At 39.9% G+C, this 16,850-nt stretch overlaps 1 protein-coding gene and 1 non-coding gene across 2 annotated transcripts in view; one reads left to right on the top strand and one right to left on the bottom strand.

Annotated features, from left to right (window-relative positions):
- Nucleotides 1–16,850, bottom strand: part of PTPRH (protein tyrosine phosphatase receptor type H) — a 779,225-nt gene that overhangs the window by 756,119 nt on the left and 6,256 nt on the right. The gene's annotated exons all lie outside the window — the stretch shown is intronic.
- Nucleotides 8,145–8,218, top strand: TRNAT-AGU (transfer RNA threonine (anticodon AGU)). The gene has a single exon. It is a non-coding gene; the product is annotated as a tRNA-Thr (tRNA).

Here is a 16,850-nt window from a genome sequence, read left to right on the forward strand (position 1 = left end):
AGGAATCATAGCAAAAATACTTTTGTGTTCGAACTGGTTTTGGGAGAGCTCCTTGACCTCCGTCGGTGTCTTCAGTGCTTCAGTAAACCCTTCGACTATACCAGGGAAGGGAGTGGCCCTTTACAGTAAAGGGCGAGGCGCGTGCCCAGCACCGAGCAGGTGACGTGAAGCTGCACCTGGGAAAGCGCCCAACAGGTGCATTTCGTGTTACACAGGAGGACTCGCCTGTAGGGAAACCGGCCGATTTCACGCCAGGGTGGCGCAACGTAATGCCGCTATGGCTGGGAAGAAATCAGTCACCCACAGGAAATGTCTGACACGAGACTGACTTTTCACAGCCCCGTCAGATTTAGAAGGGCCCTCCTGTGGGGGACATTTTTTTCCCGGTAGGCCTGTCCTACAGGGGCATTTTCTTCCTAAATGTACAACTCAAAGAAAACTATGATTTTATATACCCCATACAGGAAGGGCTGTGTGTAACCGGACTAGAAAGTAGCTTCGAGTACTTCTTATATCATTATATATATTATTGAGGGCTCGCCTTTAACTAGTTTCTCTGAAATTATGCACCATGGCAGTACCAAATCATGTGTGGGGGTTGACTAAATTATGGAGAAATAAAAAGCATTTCATGCAGTGTAATGTGGCACTTTTTTAAGCAGTATTACTACAGTATTTTGTTATTTTACATGTTACATTGCATCAGCGAAGGTTTTTATCTCGTAAATATCAATTTGACACCTAAACACAGCAATCACATAATTCCAGTGGGCCTGCCTATAAGTAAGTGCTACCAGCTGTTTGACAGGTTAGGGCAGCAAAGTACAAACCGATAAAGAGACCCACCTAAAATTAAATACATTAGTCAAGTAAGTAAACCAGGACTAGGTTTACCCTATGGCTTGACATCAACAGAACAAGTATCTAGTCTGGAGCTAATCTTTACCATCTAAACAAACTCAATTGTTTTGGTCCATTTTGTTCTTAAAACAAAGGTGTGGAGGATTTTAAAAATGGGTGGAGAGATCCTTAGCACAAGGGTAAATGGATACGTCCTCCCTATATAAACATACTACTAACATTAGGGTATCCAACAGGAGCAAAGGCACCAAAATCAACGGGGACAAACAATTACATGGCACAACTATGCTGCACCACTTCTAAAGAAGTGGGAAGGGAAAACAAATCAGTTTTATAAATATAACCCTCACCCACTCTAATAGTGGCATTCTTCAACATTGGGTCACCCTAACTCCTAAAAGTCAGGATGGGGTCAAATGTACTCCTGGGAGAACTTCTGGAAAAAGTTACATAGGGGGCCTAACATACAGGTAAACATTCCTCATCCACTCCTAAGGTATCCCTTTATTAGTGGGATGGATGGGACTGATGAAAAGTATATAATACAATCAGGGTTTTAGGGTACAATGGTACTATGACCCTACATTCACCAATTACACCAACATATTTCAACCCTAAACTAATGGCCTGAAAAAGGTCGTAGGCTTTTATCAGGTGGGTACGTATTTTTAGCACTTAACAGTGAAATATGTATGTTATCTTGAGCGGCATGCAGATTCACTCAAAGGCTGCACAAGATTTGATTGACTGCGTACTCTGTACCCCACTAAAATGTTGGGGAATTACTTCTCACCACTATAAGGCCCGCAGACGACACACATGTATAAGGAGACTACATCTCCCATCATTCCAGGGCCCGTTGCACAGTGAACACTAGACGGCCCTAATGGTCACATCCAGACGTGCTGCGTTGGGAGATTTCAGAGTTCTGTCCGGTGCTCACACAACCAGGGACATGAGCATCGCACTTTGCCAGTAACAAGGCTGCAGTCCATTTATCACTGAGTAAGGGATATTCTCCCCGAAATTGGCCACTAACTTATGAGGCCAGTTGAAACCAGTTGGGCCCCGGGAGAGATACAAATTCACACTCACCTGCTACCAGAAGCCAGGGAGACCAGAGGCAAGTAGATGACAAAGAGGGGAGGGTCCCTTGACAAAGTAAGTTCCTTTGTATGCTGATTTTACATTATTCTTAATAACAGTAATGGTTCTGATAACAAGTACAAAGTGTGGATTTTCTTCGTAACCTTAATTGGCAAATAGGTTTACTTGCCTTTTTTAGAGTTTGACTACAGGCCAACCCCTTCTCGCCCCCCCAACCCCCGTGGGGTTAGTTTTTCCCACACATTGGGTGAGTGGAGAAACAGTATGCTATTAATTATCTCAGCCGGTCATCCTTGATTAGTTGTGTGAATCCCAAACCCCCCGGAGTGGAGTTCGAGGATTGATGCTCTGTGTAGATCATGAGCACCTCAGTCTAAGTCTCAAAAACCATTCGACTGTGTGATGGATCCCACTCCTGGCAAGCTTTTGAGGCGAGACAGAGGTGCACTACAAAGGCGTGACTCGCATGACTTTGTGTTTATATCCCATGGTGAGATGAATGATTATGAGTAAAGTCGACACTAATGAATGCCAATTGATTGCTCACAATGTGTAGCATGTGATTAGTCACACAACATGGAGAGATGTGCTTGTCAAATATGAGAAGCCACATGGTGGCACCTTTTGCCATGTTATTTCTAGTCATAGGAAAAAGCCAGTTTGGCAAGTATTTCACTGCCTGAGCATGATTTAAGTGAATCTGCATGCTGCACTAGATCACATAAATACGTCAATAAGGGAGTGCTAACAATACAAACCCACCCTGACAAAAGCCCAGGGACTTTTTTAGGCTATTAGTGTAGGACTGAAACCCGTTGGTGTAATTGGTGAATTTAGGGCTATAGGACCACTGTATCCTAAAACCCCAATTGTATTATATACTTTAACATTATTCTCATCCACGGCACTAATAAAAGGGATACTTTGGGAGTAGATGAGGATTTTTTATCTTTAATTGACGCCCCCTATTTGACATTATCCAAAGGAGTTCCCTGAAATACGGTTGAGCCTACCTTGACCATGAGGAGTTAGGGTGGCCCGATGATGAAACATGCAGCTATTAGAGTGGGTGAGGGTAACATAAAAAAAACTTTTTTTTTCCCTTTCCCACTTTTTTAGAAGTGGTGCAAAGGTGTGGCACGTACCCTTTTGTCCCCCGTTGTTGTTTTTGCTCCCGAGTGATATCCTAGTATGTCCATTTTGTTCACCTGAAGTGAACTGAACTGCAACTACCAGAATGTTCTAGTTACTTCACGAAAAGCAGAAATCACAGCGTCTCAGTGACACAGTCATCCAGTATCCCTAGGGAGGTCGTGAACTGATGTCCAGGGTCAACATTTTACCCACTTGAATCACAACTTTTCTAAAACACGTAGACTTTGTTGTATTGTTTACGCTTTGATAGAACTGATACTACTATTTGTTTCCAAAGTGATCCAAAATTATAGAGTTGCAGTGCACAGAGATCTCAAGTTGTTCCTATTGTGGTAGTTCCTCCAGTATTGTTTTTTTCTGTCTTATCCAAGCAAGTAGCTCAGCAAGTAAAGTGCTCGCTAATGTCATTCGTGTGATCTTCCATCCTTTTGAGGTCGATAAATCGAGCACTGTTAAACATGGTTAGTAGTAGTATATGTTATGTATTGTGCCTAGAAATGGCAACAGGATGCCAAAGAAAAACGTTTTAATGAGGTAATTTTCGTTTTGTGTTTAGCTTTATAAGTGGTGTAACACAACTACAAGAATGCAAAGTAAAATAGACACAAAACTGGATGACAGGCGTGTGAACTAATCCGCATCTAGGTGTCTTACCCTTCCCCCAACGAATGATGCTGTCCACCTGCAATACATAGAGGTCTAGCCTACAGTTAAATGATGGCGGCTGCTCATTAACAGTGTCCAAGACAGGTGTGGAGTTAGAAATTTGAATCTTGAGTAGTGTATTGTAAGAAACATGGCTGTAAAGTCCAAGAATCCGATATTTCAGTTTTAAAAAAAAATTGAGGGTGCTTAAATCCATCCCCAAAATATCAACAAATTAGTTGTGATGGGAGAAGCGCAATATTTAATAATGTCAGTGGAGGAGGACCCAATAAACAAAAATGGCTGACACGTGGGAACAGATCTGCATACATGCATTGCACAGGAAAACCAATATGTTATCAATGTCCTATTTGAAACAACTTATTTATCATCATTAGTTTTGAACAATTTTTTAAACATCCCCGTTCGCAGACTAAAGGAACGCTAATAATGTTAAAAGAGAAATGTTAAACGTAAAGAAGCCACAGAGTATGGTGCAATAGTTCTTTTATAGTGCATTAGTGCTTTAAATCATTTTTTTACATACATTTAACCTTCTAAATATATATACACACACAAAACTACTACAAACATACACCTAATTCATATCACCAACGAACAATCTCTCCTTGTCTCTCAATGATGATTTTTTAGAATCGGTGCATGCATAATGTTTCATCCTCTAATCCATCAGTAGGTAATCCATATAAAGAACAAGGAAATCTGTGGAGGAACAGACTCTCAAAACATTTCCTTGAATTCCTCATTTGTGTTATTTACATCCCATTTAAAATCGTCAGGCTCCTCCACATGAAAGGTCAACACGGTTTGGCCCAAAACATCCTTAGCATACTCAGGACCATGGGAAGACAAGAACGGTTTCTGTATAAGCCACAATAAACTTCCAATCACTCATTAAAATCAGCAGGTTCGTTTACTTTTTACCATACATTTCTATTGATTCACTCTGCCTAAAGATCGCCCATGCTGTATTATAGTGCACTGCTGCATCCTCTCTCTCTCTCTTATCAGTGGGTTGTCTTGTAAAATCATGCAAATCGCTAATTGTGAGTCCGTCTACAACCATGCATGCATGAGACCATCCAAGGTGCACCTCCACTGTTGTCCATAATCAATTGGGACAAACATCCTACTCAAGTGTAACTAGGACATACACCAAAAAGAAGTTTCCAAATACTGTTCAAGAGGAGGATAATCTAAGGGTGGTACCCACATTCAAATACCCTGAAAGAGAAACTTACACAACTCGCCAAGTGGCAACTAACTCCTTTGCACCTCTCAAAATATAGATAATTTGAATTCCTCCTCAGTACTCCTTAACCAACAATATATATATGCAAGAGTAAAACTCTTCTATACATGCCCTCCGGCATTGCCACATGTCATTACAATTGAAGTTTTTGTACTCTACTTTTGCCCAAGGTGAACACTTGTGTACCACCTTGTGGGGTCCCCTTGTACATCAAACGTCTGTGGTCATTCTCCTTTGATCGGGGACAATCAGAAGGAATGAAAAGAAAGATAATCACGTGCTGTGTTGCACAATGTGCCGTTGGCAAGTCTGATCCGATTGGAAGTGTGGAGGTAAACAAATGTACAGCGGGTTTACAAAGCATGTAGGGAAAAGGGGGTTGCCTGCACCATGGCGGCCATCTTAGAATAAATCCCTTGTGCCCTATTTACATGTGTGTCTCTTAATTCAACGTTAATAGCTCCTCAATTGTTTTTACTTTTAAATATTTACAAGGAATTTCAAAACATTTTTACAAGCTACTTACAAACATTCCCGTCTACGATCCCCATATTGCAAAATGGACCCAGTTTCTAAAATGTCCCTGAATCAACACACGAGTCACAAATACAAATGAACACCAAGAAGTTCCTTAAATGTTTGTTACAGAAATTTTACTTGAGCTCATAAAGTTATCCTCTTTTGATCCAAATTTAAGGAACGTAACAAATTTAAGGACCCCTTTAATCAAGGTCGCAAAAATGGAGGCCATCTTTGACGGAATATCTTCTCTCCTTACTTTCATCCTGTATCTCATCTGATTACACCCTCATGACTTCAAGACTTTCCATTTTAGAGGTATGTTCACTGATTTTAATACCATGAACCGAGCGTGGTTCACGTGCAAATGAACCCCTACCGGCCCCTGTGAGTTTGTAAAAGAAAAACACCCCTTGCGTTTGTATAGGGGTGACAACACTTGATCATCAGTAATACTCTCCACCACTGAAAGTGACTTAAATTAAAGACCACATTCCGTCAAGTTCATTCAGGCCAACAGTAGATGTGTGAAATTTCTCAAATCAATCTTGATTCTTTTTTTGTGTTAGCTTTTAAAAAAAATGGATAGTACTTAGCCCCCTCTCATGTCAAGTTGGGCTACAAATGGAATGGACCATTTAAAGTAATTTTTCCTAATGGTTCAAATTTGAAAGTGTTGCACCAAAGGTGCACTTGGAGTCTGCCATTTTGTCCTGCCCAAGTAGTCTAGCCTAGATATACATTTTTAACACATGCAATAGACCACATTTTTAGGTTTCGCCTGTCAAAAGCTGCACAAGCAGCGTTTTGCGCAGGCGAAATCTTTTGTTTGGAGTATGTGAGTCTAGTCCCGCCCCTCTTTTCCATTGGCTAGCTCCATAAATGGAGGCTAGCCATTGGAACAGAGATCTGTCCGTCAAAGCCGGAGCAGATTCGTGGGCATTCCGGCCATTTTTACTCAACCCGCCCCCTTGCGATCGTCATGCGGCGGTGGGCGGTGTTTTTTTTTTTTTTTTTTTTTTTACAGCTTTGTTTTCCACCATTTCGGAAGTGTCCTTTGTAGGGGTGGGTTGCGCGATGTCCCGCTGTCCGTTCCCGCCCCCCTCCCGCTGTCCGTGTGCCCGTTCCTGCCACCCCCCCTCTCGTTGTCCGTGTGCCCATTCTGCCCCCCCCCTCCCGCTGTTCGTCTTCCCGCCCCCCCCTCCCGCTGTCCGTGTGGCCGTAGGTGCTTGTCTTTTGTATGTATCTACATAAAAAAAAGCTATGCACAGTGCAGGACGTTTTAAAGTGGCACGCTAAAGTGAGGACTGTTGTTTATGCTGGTAAATAACCATGTGATGTGGTGCCTGGTGTTTAACAATGATTGTAATTGGTGCACCGTGGATGCTTCAATCGTTACCACCAGCCTCGTTAGTGTTTTAATGGGGCTCTCATTCTGCACTTCTAGATCCCACCTTTATTTCCGAGACTGGCGTGTTCCTCGGCTGTACCGGGAAAACTGAAACGTGTTCTTTGGTGAGAAAGTGATGCCTGCAACGCAACTGGTACTCAAGTTAAGCGCTCGTTCCCGCCCCCCCTCCCGCTGTCCGTGTGCCCGTTCCTGCCCCCCCTCCCGCTGTCCGTGTGCCCGTTCTGCCCCCCTCCCGCTGTTCGTCTTCCCGCCCCTCCTCCCGCTGTCCGTGTGCCCGTAGGTGCTTGTCTTTTGTATGTATCTACATAAAAAAAGCTATGCACAGTGCAGGACGTTTTAAAGTGGCACGCTAAAGTGAGGACTGTTGTTTATGCTGGTAAATAACCGTGTGATGTGGTGCCTGGTGTTTAACAATGATTGTAATTGGTGCACCGTGGATGCTTCAATCGTTACCACCAGCCTCGTTAGTGTTTTAATGGGGCTCTCATTCTGCACTTCTAGATCCCACCTTTATTTCCGAGACTGGCGGGTTCCTCGGCTGTACCGGGAAAACTGAAACGTGTTCTTTGGTGAGAAAGTGACGCCTGCAACGCAACTGGTACTCTAGTTAAGCGCTCTGATGCCTTCGGGACGAGTTCACGCTATGTAAAACTGCAAAAAAATTCCTGTCAATTTCATCTTAGGAGACGAAGACAAGGTATCGAATAAAACACCCAAAACACTTTCGTATCTTTGTGCATTCACCGGGGATTTGCAGATAGAGCATGTGGTATGTAGTGATCTCTGTACAGCACAGGGGGGGGCGTCTGATGGCCACGAGAGGTTACGTAGACATTCATATACGTGGCTCGTACGTATTAGTGACCTTTATAGTATTTCCCCTTTCTATTACATTTGTACCTTTCTCTATATCAAGCACTTCGTCTGCCAGTACATGGTGTCCAGTGCATGGTGTTCATGCTTCAAAATATTACTAATGAATACGAATATGAATCTGTACCGACATAAACTTTTCATGAGTATTGTAGTTTTTCCATTCCTGTATCAGGTTTTCCTCTCCATCTTCTTGTTGGGAACAGGTGAAAAATATGAAAACTTTCAAGAACTGAAAACGCAGCACCGGACAGTTCTAAACAGAAAGAGGCTAGAGTGGAAATGCTGGCTTGCACAGGTAGCGCTGTGGCTTAGTTGGTTAAAGCGCCTGTCTAGTAAACAGGAGATCCTGCGTTCGAATCTCAGCAGTGCCTTACTTTTTTTCCAGACAATCTATAGAAAACTAATTAACTAAAAACCTCACGAATTATATCAAATTCACGCTGTTTCTATTAAAATTGTGCGGTACACGACAATTCTCCCTCGGACATAAATAAACGATTTTGATCTTAAATTCTACTTGCACTTGATCCGTGTTGCCTATGGCAGCAATTAGGTTTAAGTGGGCACAAGTAGGGGTGATGCTGCTATCTGTATCAAAAGCGTCTATTTCATAGGCACCGACATGTCTTAGATAATGGGGTATTTTATTGCTTAATACGTTCTAAGTGTGCACAACACCATATGCACTTAAACGACTGTAAATAATTTAAAAGTAGTGGCCCAAGAAGCGATTTTGACCTACGGCTGGATTATAAATAGCTGCATTTTACTGACGCCACCATCTGCACTAGAAGCGTCCATTCTAGATGCATTGCTCAGTTTCGAAATGGGCCCTTCCTACGCCTCAATAAATTACAAGTTTGCACTGCACCATATGCACTTTAACTGCTGGGTGACTGCAGATGTTCTAATCGACTCACAAATTAATTTAGGCAGCGATTGCTGGGCATTGGGTTTATGGAAATACTCGCACTAGACGCAAGAATTATACATGTGATTGTTTAAATCATGAAATCGTTTTAATCACACACGCACGGTAAATGATCGAGTTAATTTTGATGTTAAATTGAGACTATATTGTGTCACCAACTCGAGTACCTTTCACTTTCAAAGACCTATTGACAAAGCCAATCAGTTTGGCTTTGTTTAGTGAAAAGATTTTTCCAACATTAACTAACATGAGCAAGCTCATGTTAGTTAATCGTGTGCAGTGCAGTGGGAGTGCAGAGCGAGAGATTAGGCTATTGGCTTTGTAAATGACAATGCCATGTATTTATGTTGTCAAAGCCAACACATAAATAAAAATGTTGTCATTTACAATGCCAATAGCTCTAACTTTTCCAAAGGCGAAACCGTTGCATTGTAAATGCTTGTTTGTGTTACAATTAGAAAATTATGTTTGTGTAAACATAATGTCATTAAGTGAAAGATTTTTAGTGTCTAAAGTGTATTTGCATGTCAGACAATTTCAGCATCTGAAATGTCCAACGGAATTAGGTAAACTTAGCATTTGTGAAAGATTTTCAGTCTGCTGTGGTCTAGAGGCTTCAACTAAAGAATCCCTCAAGTTTTCACCCCTTGTGGAAAAAAAGGGGTCTCAGTAGATCAAAATTAGAAAAGATTTTCCAGTACTTCTTAATATTTCCTTTAATTTTTGTGGCTTTAGGATTGAATGTAAATACACATGTCAAGGGAGTTGTCCTTTGTTTAGATTTGGGCTCAAGTAATGTCACTCTGGGAGTGAACCATGCTTTTCTCATTGAAGATCTAACACGTTTCTTAGGGTATCCCCTTGATGTAAACTTCAGAGAGAGAGTATTGGCATTTGCAAAATAATCTTCCTTGAAAGAACAATTTCTCAGAATCCTCAAGAATTGGCCATATGGTAAATTTTCTTTTAATGACAGTGGATGGCTGCTGGGAAAGTGCAACAATATGTGCCTGTTTGTTTAGTGTACAAGTTAACCATTAAAAGGTTCTCGTGTTCTTGTACCACTAGAACCAGAAATTGATCTTGAATAAATGGTGTGTCATTGCAAATTTCAAATCAGGGGTACGATGGTTCCGCCGTCCAAAAAGGCCTGCAGTTATGTCTTTGAGCCTGTCCACAACATGAAGATGTCATATCATCAATGTATCAATACCACTTCTTAATAGAAGGCTTAAAGGGATTATTTTCCTCCTCATATATCCACCTGTTCTCAAAGAAGGACATAAAGATGTTGGCCGCCTCTGGTGCGAAGCTGCAGCCCATTGTTACAACCTTAATCTGCAGAGTTCTTTACCAAAAATAATGTTGTTCTTAAGACAAATGGAAAATAATTGCATAATGAAGTCAGTTGGAACTTTAAGTGGCAGTTTGTTAAATCCACTATTGCCATAATAAAGGCAATGGCTTCATCCTGGGGGGTGTTAGTATATATTGCTTCAATGTCGAAGGTTACTAAAATATCAGTTTCATGTTCGAAGTTTGTACCTTCTACTTTGATAAAATCCATAGAATCTCGTATGAAGACAGATGTTAAATGCACAAATGGTTTCCAAACAACATCAAGGTATTTGTTTAAGAGTTCCAACAAAGAATCACATGCTGAGATAATAGGTCTTCCAGATGATTTCTCAGCACTCTGGTGGACTTTAGGAAGGATATACATCATAGGTATCTGAGGGTCTTTATTGTTTAAGTATCCAAATTCCTTAGTGCATATCCATCCTTTATCCAATGTCTTTGTGGTGATCTTTAATATTTTTGCTGTTATTTCTCTTGAAGGGTCAGATTGTATTCTGCGGTAATGTTCCTGTTTATTAAATTGACAAAGGACTTCTTGGTCATACTGCTCAGTATTCAGTATGGCAATTCCCCCATCTTTGATCTACTATAGACTCATTCTTTTAAATATGATGTAGTGCTTCAAATTCAGTCTTTTTAAAGTTGTTTTCAAAGTACATTCTTTTATTGTTTAGATCGATTTCCCAGAGAACCACATAAAAAAATAATAGTGATGTCTAAATATAGTGGGGAGTAAAATCGTAATATTAACACACATTTCACCATAAGTATGTAATATATTTTAATATCTTTATATTTGGAAAGTAGATAAAGGATTCAAATGTTTGAGCAAAAAGTATTATTTAGTTACAGTCTCCCAACAAAACTACACAAAATCAGACACTGAGATTAACACAAAGACTTCACAAATTGAAGCACTGAAGTTGCAAACATGTGTTTCGCGGAATACGCTATCTGTTTCTTCAGGGCTAAGGAAACGAAAACATTAAAAAAAAGAATTTGCAAGTAATTTAAGGCTTAACAGAAGCCACATGAAGACAGTATTGATAGTATAGAGAGGCATGTTAAAGTCTCGAAGCATTGCTAAGCAGCCTTCAACATTAGTTTAAATTATGATTACATTAGCATATTAGGATCTCGCACGCACAACAGGGTATAAAAGGATAAAGGCATTAATTGCTCATCATACATCCCCTGCAAAACTATACAGAAAAAAGTCTAAGTTTCCTGTCGAGCTCAAAAAAGAAAATGATAACCAGAAAATCCCAAAACCGGTTAGCACAAAAGATATAGGATTAATGTAAACATAGAATCAGAGAAATTGAAGCAGCAAGGTGCTGAGTGCTAAAGCACGGAAAAAAAGGCAGCAAGGGGCCCAGCAGAAAATAAGTTGCAAGCACTCTAATAGATATTGCACTTACCAAAGATATCAATAAAGGACAAATTAGGAATAGTGATAGTAATCCAAAACATTCCTATCTTGTGTTGCAGTAGCAAAATAATTCTTATGCAGTATACACAGATTTCCAAACCGGAGATGACAATGTGCATAATTAAATGTCTCAAACAGAAGCCATATCAGGCTGATCATCCATGTGAAACTTACACCCCGCGTATCTTACCTAAAGGTACAAAGTCAACATTAAGTTAATCATCTCCAAGGGTGCATGTCAATATAGAAATATCGCAATCCAGGAATGGAATTTCAAATCTGTAAAGACATAACAGATGACGCCAATGAATTCCGCAAATGAAAGCCATGCCAAGCAATTCTTCTAAATTAAGTGAGACATTCCCTCTCCTTCTCCTTCTACTTCTGTCAAAACTCTGGGGATCACGCTTAATCAACATCTTACCCTTCATTCACATGTTAGCACGGTGGTCTCTTTTTTTTATGTTGCGGACTATCCGCAAGATATCACGTTTTTTTTCCACCACTGCCCTCAAGCTCATAGTCATGGCGATGGTTCTCTCTCGCCTTGACTATGGCAACGTACTGTATAATGGTATCTCCAGCTATGCCCTCCGCCGGCTTCAGCTGGTGCAGAACCAAGCTGCTCGCTTGGTTCTTAGTCTACCCAGATTTGAGCACATCACCCCGTCTCTCTGCTCCCTGCATTGGCTCCCGATAAAAGAAAGAGCCCTGTTCAAACTTGGATGCCTGACTTCTCAGGCCCGCGCCGGGACAGCCCCTGCCTTTATCAAGGCCAACATCCATCATTACATTCCGGGCAGACAGTTGCGCTCCTCTTCCCTTTCTCTTTTAGTTGTACCTCGTTTCAAGAAATGTAGGACTGGAGGCTGTAAGTTTTCTGTTCTTTCCCCGTCCTTTTGGAACTCCTTGCCCCTCCCTATTCGAACTTCTGTATCTTACATGGAGTTCCGTAGGAGATTGAAAACCCATCTGTTCTCACAGGCTTTCTCACCCTAACTAAATTGGTCCCCCCTGTTAAAGCTGTATCGCCCCCGCAGCGCCATGAAACCGCTAGGTAAACGTGCGCTATATAAATATTTTAAAATTCAAAAATTCAAATTCAAATTCTAACATGTTTAACCTAAAGCTACAGTATCAACATTGGATCAGCCCAAGGGTACTTGCCTCTATAAACATATCAATTAAGTAATAACGAATTATACCACCAACTTAAAAAGGGGAAGTGAAGGACCAAATTTTAAATGGCACACATAGGGGCATCAGAAAATTTCACTGTCATTCAAGAGAAACATCCCCTTGCTACCCACCTTTAAGAATAAGCATTTCCACCGGACGGATTCACAGAAAATGTAAACCTTGAATAAAAGTCCTGCCACTTTTGCAACTACTGAAGACACAAGCTATCTGTCCCTGCAGTAGTCCCAAATCCCTATCTCTTACCGAGTGTTTGCCAAAGAACCCTGCTGTACAAATCCAGAATAATCAGCAAGGGAAAGTATGTCATAATGAAGACTATAAACCAGCTACAAGAAAGAGAAGTGAAAATGCAAAATGGCACACTCGCCATCATCAAAAAAAGCCAGCACCTAGAGAAATTCCATCTCACACAAGCATACTTACAATTGAAAAAGACACATTTCTGCCTGAACCTCCTCATTGGAGAGACCAAATATGCAGTGGGTGGAAAACTTTATATATAGCCTTACCATTTGCAATTCATTACTTGCAGGTGAAGGGACTGCATGGTATTCGTCAGCAACAATTTAAATAGACAAATCCGCATCGGACCTAGTGCATACAATAAAACCCGAGCTGGAGAAAAAAAGGGAGTACAGACCCCAACTCTTTTTTATTTTTTCCTTTTTGATATTTATGGCAATATCAGCTTTCACTGCTGAAGCACAAGTGGCAGGACTTATTAAAGTTTGGCATTTTCTGTGAATCCATCTGGCAGAAACGCTTATTCCTATTAGTGGGAAGCAAGGAAATGTTTACCTTGTGTGATATTTAACGTTTTGTCCATTATTTCCCCTTTTTTAAGTTGGTGGAATAATTTCTCATTATTTAATTGATATAGTTATACTTAAAGTACCCTTTGGGCTGATCAGATGTTGATAATGTAGTTTTTGGTTAAACACATTAGGATGTCTCTCTTAGTTTATATGAATAGCTTTCGTACGAGGCAATCAATTTCTTTGTCTTTACAGATTTTTAATTCTATTCCTGGATTGCAATATTTCTATACTGACATGTACGCTTGGATGTGATTAACTTAATGTTGGCTTTGAAACTTCGGGTAAGATATGCAGGGGTGTAAGATTCACATGGATAAACAGCCTGACATGCTTTCTGTTTGAAAACATTTAATTGCACACATTATGTCTTCTCAGGTTTGGAAATTTGTGTATACTGCGTAAGAATTCTTTTGCTACTAAAACACGAGGTTGGATTTTTTGGGATCAAGATTGCTGTTCCTAATTTGTCCTTTATTGCTATCATTGGTGAGCACGATATCTATTAGAGTGCTTCCAACTTATTTTCAGCTGGGCCGTGTTCTGTCTTTTTTTGTTTTCATGCTTTAGCAATCAACACCTTGCTGCTTCTATTTCTTTGATTCTATGTTTACGTTAGTCCTATATCTTATGTGCTAATCGGATTTTGGCATCTTTTGGTTATCATTTCCTTTCTTATGCTCCCCAGCAAATGTATTGACACTTTCTTTATAGTTTTGAATGGGATGTAATAATTAGTACCTTTTTTCTTTTATATTTTGTAGTGTGTTCTAGATCCGAATGTGCTAATATAAACTTATGTCATACTATTGTCAATGGATGCTTAACAGTGCTTCGAGACTTTGTTAACAAGTCTCCCTATTCTGTCCATACTGTCGTCATGTGCCTTCTGCTAAGCTTTAAATTACTTGTAAATGATCTGGTTTTTATCTTTATATTTTCTCTTCCTTAGCCATGAAGAAGCGGATACATTTTTTTTAGGAAACACCTGTTGGCAACTCCAGTGTTTCAATTTGTGAAACCTTTCTGTTAATCTCAGTGTTTGATTTTGTGTAATTTAGTTGGACACAGTAACGTAATAATAAGTTTCTCAAATATATGGATCCTTTGCCTTTTTTCCAAAATATAAAGAGTTGAAATATATTACATACTTATGGTGTAATGTGCGTTAAGTTCATGATTTTGACTCTCCACTAATGCCACTATATTTAGATATAACTTTTGTTAGCAGGATACACTGACACAAGTGGGTGAGTGTGCAGGGCTTTTGCTCAGTTTATCCAGTTCAATTTAGTTAAAAAATAGTGTCTGGCATCGAAAATGTGAGAGGACAGAAGGAGGAGCTGATATTCAAGCCTGTTGTGTTCTCGGTTTATATTAGTGTTGTCCTGGTGAAGAAATATTCTAGACAGATTTTCTGTATAAAATGTAGGATTTATTTTCTTTTCTCGACGAGGTCCTCAATCACTGCTGGCACGAATGATAGACATTTTTCACACTACTTTCATTTCCATTCCTGTTAAATATACTTTCTGTAAATTGTAGATGGGAATCTTTTCTAACAAGGTGGATTCTCCCCCAGCTACCTTCTGTAAATCCTGCTCCTGGTATAGGTTTGGTGCTCATCCGTTACCACCACCTCATCCTCACCTGTGGCCACTCCCTTAAAAAAGTATGACCTCCTGTCCGGAGTGAACTCAGGTTAGATCCCCCTTCTTCTTGGCTAGAATTTGACGATATTTCGGAAAATATAATACAATTTTTCCTTGACCTGCCCGGGTATTGAAAACCTATTTAACTGTATTATTGTTCTGATAATACTCCTCTTTTAGAGACAAATAAACATTTTCGATGTTATAAATTTTTATATCCTTTGCCACTTTTGTAGTTTTTTGATTCACAGTAAAGGTATTGGATTCCAAGATTACTTTTTCTACTTCCTTCCATCAATTTTTTCGCATCTCATATTGTAGAGTCCTCTGTGATTTCCTTCTCGAAGGCTTCATTTTATTGCAGCTCTTGTTCACTGCTTTGCAGGGCAGTTTCTATAGATAGAGCCAGCCAGTTCTTCGAGCATTTGGTAGCTACCCCACAAAACTGCAATAAATATTGTTTATTTTGTATGAAAATAACTGGGATTTTTTTGCTTGGAGGTCAACAAGAATAGTAGTTTATAAACGTTCTAAAAAACGTCTGCATGTAGTTGAGTATGAATTTAGTGTTTAAGTAGTGTCACTTTCTCTACCTAATCAAAATTTGTGTTCAATGGTGTTTCTTTGTCCCTGCTTCAAAACGATGGATTTTCCGATAACCTACCAATTCATTCTTCAGTATAACTTACAGTATGTGGTTCAAAAATGTCTTATAAATCTGAAAGCATCCTTAAATCATAGGGGGAGCCTAACTTCAACCATCTGTGAATAGCCAGGTGCTAGTACACTATCAACAAAGAAAAGGGTTTGCTCACATCACCACACAAGACCTTTGTCTGCCCTGCCCTACATTCGATGCCACTACAAGTCACTATTTTAAAACATATGGTTCTCAAGGAAATCAATGATCTAAATGATAATTTTCAGAAGACTGAATTTGAAACACTAGATCCTCACTCCAAAAATGAGTCTATAGTGATATAACCCGTGGGCCTGGGTGGGGGAACTGTCATACTGGATATGGAGCAGTATGACCAAGAAGTTCTTCGTCAACTTAATAATCAGGAGCATTACAGCAGAATACAATCAGTCCCTACACCAGAAATAGGAGCCAACATATTAAAGATCACCACAGAGGCATTGGATAAAGGATGGATATGCTTGAAGGAATTTTTAAATGCTTGAACAATAAAGATCCTCAGAGACCTACAAAATATGTCCCTCCTAAAGTCCACAGGAATGCAGAGAAAGCACCTGGAAGACCTATCATCTTAGTATGTGGTTCTTTGCTGGAACCCATAGCCAAATGCAATCATTTATTATTTAAACCATTTGTGAATTCAACAACTACCTTCATACAGGATTCTAAGGATTTTATCAATAAAATTTAAAGTATGAACTTTGAACATGAAACTGATATATTAGTAACCTTCGATATGGAATTTCTATATACTAACTTCCCCCAGGATGAAGTCATTGCCATTATCAAGGCAGTAATGGATTTAAGAACACAGCTGCATAAAGTTACAACTGACTTCATTGTGCAATTATCTTCTATCTGTCTTAAGAACAACTACTTTATGTTTTAGTAAATAAATCTTTTTGCAGATAAGG

The sequence above is a fragment of the Lissotriton helveticus genome, chromosome 7 (genome assembly GCF_964261635.1).
Source record: "Lissotriton helveticus chromosome 7, aLisHel1.1, whole genome shotgun sequence".
Taxonomy (NCBI): domain Eukaryota; kingdom Metazoa; phylum Chordata; class Amphibia; order Caudata; family Salamandridae; genus Lissotriton; species Lissotriton helveticus.